Here is a 5,210-nt window from a genome sequence, read left to right on the forward strand (position 1 = left end):
CCGCCTCAGAGGAGGGGGTCCGCCTCAGAGGAGGGGGTCCACCTCAGGTTAACATGCTGTTTCTTGTGTGAATATTTATGAATCATATTGTTTTCCTGTTTATATTTATTATTTCTGGCTGCTCCCTTTACGTTTTGGGGCATCCTTCCTGTTCTGCAATTTTTCTGCAATTTCGGCTACTATTTAGCTGTTTTATACTAATTTAAGCCTTTTCACTTAATTCAACATTTTTTGCACTCATTGGATTAACCTAATTCAGCAAAAATGTGCTCTCTCCACTTCCTTCTGTAATTTAAGCTTCTTTCTGCCTTTTTAGCTATTTTCAGCTGTTTTGGGCTAATTTCAGCTTTTTCAGATAATTTCCACTTTTGTGCTCATTTTTAAGCCTTATTGGGCAAACATGTGTTCTTTCTGCTTTCTTCAACTTGTTTTACATTTTCAGCTATCTTTAGCATTTTTTTTTGCCAATGTCAGCTGTTTTCTGATAAATTCATCTTTTTTGTTAACCTGCTACTTTCAGTCTAATTAACTTTTTTCTGCTAATTTCAGCTTTTTCACCTTTCAGCATATTTCTGCTATAGTTTCAGTTATTTCAGCTACTATTTAGCTGTTTTGTGTTCTTTGTTTTAGCTTTTTCAGCTCATTTCACATTTTTTAGCTCATTTCAGCTCTTTCCACTTTTGGTAGTTTAAGCTTCTTTTAGCCTTTTCAGCTAATTTTCAGCTCTTTTTTTTTCAAATTTCAGCTTTTTTTTTTTTTTAGCAAATTTCCTCATTTTTGTGCTAATTTTTGCATATTTAAACCCATTTCAGCACTTTAAGCTGTTTTTGTTTCGTTTGAATTTGATTTCTTCTCTTTTCATTTTATTTGATTGTTTATTGTTGTCTGGACCTCGTCTGTTCTTTATTTAACCAGGTCTCTCTGGAAACGAGTCCTGGAGGCTCAATGAGACTAACCTGTAGAAATAAAGGTCTTTCTGTTGTCTTCTGCTGATTTCTTGCTCTTCAGCTGAAACTCAGCATGTTTTTAGCTCATTTCAGCTTTTTTAGCTCATTTCAGCATGTTTTAGCTCATTTCAGCTGTTTTTAGCTCATTTCAGCATGTTTTAGCTCATTTCAGCTGTTTTTGTCTTGAGCAGTGAAATGTAATTCGTCAGGTTTATTGTTTTGATCCAGCACCAACAGTCTCACTGTGAGAATGCTCTTTAACTTGAACAGTCGCTCTCTGAAGGGGAATTCCTGAAACTTGATGATTGGGGGTGGGGGGGTGGGGGGGGGCAGATGCCAACAGCATGAGAGAGACGCAGATAAGGGAAGCGCAGCAGTCAAATATTCACATGCTGGGTCACATTTTGCATAAAACTCATGTATAATCGGTGGAGAGCATTCCTTCGTGTCAGTGGGCGCGTTTGGCTCCAAGTAACTGGCGTCATTGAAGTGATGAAGAGTTCAACACACGGGCCTGACACGGTGGTGAAGTGGATCAGCTTTAGGAGCCAAAAGTTCCTCTTTTTGTTGTTATCTGTGAAAGAATGAAAACACAGAGCATTCCTCGTGGTTTGGGTCCTGCTCTTCGTAAATGCTGTTTCCTCTCAGGCTCGAGGAAAGAAACAAGGTCAGAGTTTGAACTCGGGGAAGTCCTGCTCTGAAGGTCAGACTGTCCAGGATCTTTCAGAGAGCAGCTCATGTGACTTCTGTTTCTGGAAGAAGTGATTTCTCACAAAGTCGTCATCTCTCCGGTTTCACGTCAAACAGACAAGTTGCTTCGACCCAGAGGTGCCAAATGTGAAAGAAGAGGCCGAGGGTTTCATCACGTGATTCGTGCAACATGTGGACGTTCTGCTGAAGATGGAGGACCTCGTGGTCAGAAAAAGATCTGACCTCCATTTTCAGCAGTGAATCGGTGCAGCTGCACCACCCTTAAATGGGTGCCCCTCTTTACTTGTCTCGGTCCTCTCGGAGTGTATGTGACCCAGCATGAATCCGGTCTTTGTGCTCTGTCTCCAAGCCCCCCCACCCCCACCCCTATAGTGTTCTCTCTTCTTCATCTTCTCTGTTTGGAGGAAAGAAAAGAGGGGCTTGGGTTGCAGCAGCACTGAGGTGGTGGAGATGGTGGTGGAGGCAGCAGGGAGGAGAGGATGAGGAGGGAGGCAGGGGGAGGGGTGGGGGACTTGTTGGACCACATTCTTGTGCAGCTGTGGAGGCTGGTGCAGGAGGTGGAGGGCAAAGCAGGATCATCAGCGCATTGCAGGGCATCATGAATGCGCTATTGTTGCGCGCTTTGCTGCGTGCACGCTTCCAGCTGCTCGAGCAACAAGACGACAACAGAGGAATCCAGAAGCGTCCACAGAAACCGTGTTTAAAGAAATGCATCGTAAAGTGGAGCTGGAGAGGACAACAAGGACGTTTGTGTCTCAGGTGCAGCAGGAAGTGGAGAGTAGTGCTGAGGATGATGAAGATGGGGATGATGAACAATGGTGGCATTCAGCTGCAGCTTCATGACTGCTGTGGCCTCAGCCACACGTGTCAGCGGGCTGTTGAGTCATGCATTCTGTTGACTGTCCACCCTGACATTGTTCCTGCAGAAGGAACAGAATCTGAAGTCAAAGTTTAACGTTTAACCAAGAATGCAAGTTGTTTTCTTTGTCCTTAAGGATCAGCTAGTTAAGAAGAGATGATGAGATTATCTTTATGTTCTGTGCTGCTTCTCCTTCTGTGACTGCTGCATCTGACAAACAAATCTGCTCAGAGCTCGACGATCAGGGGCTGAAGAAAAGCTCAGAGTCACTTTCTTTATTGTCATTCGCACCTCATGTGGTACATGTGGTGGAGAGAAATTATGTCCACGGGGTCCCAGTTACATCCAACAATAAAATGTCTAAGAAAAACAGTAATAACATCTAAGATATGAACTAAGTTCAAACCCCGGTCCAGGGGCCTTTCTGGGTGGAGTTTGCATGTTCTCTCCGTGCATGCGTGGGTTTTCTCCGGGTACTCCAGTTTCCTCCCACAGACCAAAAACATGCATGTTAGGCTGATTGGTAACTCTAAATTGTCCCTAGGTGTGAGTGAGAGAGTGAATGGTTGTTTGTCTCGTTTGTCTCTATGTGTCCCTGTGATGGACTGGAGACCCGTCCAGGGTGTCCCCTGCCCCTCGCACAGTGATTGCTGGACATGGACACCAGCGACCCCCGTGACCCAAAATGGAATAAACAGGTAAAGATAATGGATGGATGGATGAATATGAACTAAGAAAAACATCAACTAAATATACACTAAGCACTCATAACATAAAAACATTGAACATCAGCACAAACATGAACATGAGTCTGTGAGCAGATGTGCACGCATGAACACATCAACATTGAAACAGATCAGCAGCAACATGAAACAGATCAGCTGCAACATGAAACAGATCAGCTGCAACATGAAACAGATCAGCAGCAACATGAAACAGATCAGCAGCAACATGAAACAGATCAGCAGCAACATGATGTGATTTTTCACAGTGATTATTCTGGTTAGAGATTCATGAGTCTAACAGCCTCAGGGTAGAAGCTGTTCCTCAGTCTAGTGGTTCTACACTTAATGCTCCTCAACCTCCTTCCTGAGGGGAGTGGGGCAAAAAGTGTGTGTGCTGGGTGAGTGGGGTCCTTCATGATGCAGGTGGCCCTCTTCCTGCATCTGGAGGTGTAGATGTCTGTGATGGTGGGGAGACTGACTCCAACATCTTCTGTGCAGCCTTCACCACTCTCTGCAAAGCTTTTCTTTCTGCAGCTGTGCAGCCTCCATGCCACACATTGATGCTGGAGCACAGGATGCTCTCCACTGCACACCTGTAGAAGGAGGTGAGGACTGAGCTTCCCAGACCAGCTCGCCTCAGCCGTCTGAGGAAGTAGAGTCTCTGATGAGCTTTCTTGATCAGGCTGGTGGTGTTGTTGCTCCAGCTGAGGTTGTCATTCATGTGTACACCCAAGTACTTGTAGCTGGAGACCACTTCCACCGCAGATCCTCTTATGTTCAGGGGGGTGTAGGTGTTTTTGTTCCTTCTGAAGTCCACAATCATCTCCTTTGTCTTCTTCACATTGATGTGAAGGTTATTCTCTCTGCACCAGCTCTCCAGGTGTTCCACCTCTTGCCTGTAGCTGGACTCATCATTGTTTGTGATGCATCCCACCACCGCTGTATCATCTGCAAACTTTACAATGTGACAGCCTGGATGGGTAGCTGCACAATCATACGTGAGCAGAGTAAACAGAAGGGGGCTCAACACACATCCCTGAGGAGAGCCAGTGCTGAGGGTTATGGTGGAGGAGGAGAAGTTGTGGATCCTCACTAACTGTGGTCTGTTTGTTAAGAAGTCTAGTACCCAGTTGCAAATGGAGGGGGTTAGTCCTAGTGTGAGTAGTTTGTCCATCAGGGTTTGGGGGATCATGGTGTTGAAGACAGATGTGAAGTCCACAAAGAGCATACGGACGTAAGAGTTTTTCTGCTCCAGGTGGTTGAGTGCAGTGTGGACCACAGAGGAGATTGCATCCTCTGTTGATCGGTTCTCACGGTATGCGTACTGATGAGGGTCCTCGTTGATGTTGATGGTTGTTTTGATGTGAATCATGACCAGTTTTTCGAAGCATTTAGCGACTATCAGGGTGAGGGCCACTGGCCGATAGTCATTCAGACCAGTCACTGTAGAGCTTTTTGGGACTGGGATGATGGTGGCAGTCTTCAGGCAGGTGGGAACTGTCTCCAGGGTAAGTGAGGTGTTAAAGATGTCTGCCAGCACCTCACAGAGCTGAAAAGGTGTGGATGAAGGTGAGGAGGATGGAGGACAAAAAGGACTATGATGACAGAGAACCCAACTTCAAAATTAATTAACTAATTAATTAATTAATCTGAAATTTTACTTAAGACATAAGTCGTTAAACTGAGGCACATTTATCCAAAACGCACAACAGTTCACACTTTGTTCTTCTTTTTTTAGAAATTGCATCATTGTCCCTGTGATGGACTGGAGACCTGTCCAGGTGTCCCTGTGATGGACTGAAGACCTGTCCAGGTGTCCCTGTGATGGACAGAAGACCTGTCCAGGTGTCCCTGTGATGGACAGGAGACCTGTCCAGGTGTCTCTGTGATGGACAGGAGACCTGCCCAGGTGTCCCTGTGATGGACTGGAGACCTGTCCAGGTGTCCCTGTGATGGACAGGAGACCTG

The sequence above is a fragment of the Nematolebias whitei genome, chromosome 3 (genome assembly GCF_014905685.2).
Source record: "Nematolebias whitei isolate Nwh7 chromosome 3, NemWhi1, whole genome shotgun sequence".
Classification (NCBI taxonomy): Eukaryota; Metazoa; Chordata; class Actinopteri; order Cyprinodontiformes; family Rivulidae; genus Nematolebias; species Nematolebias whitei.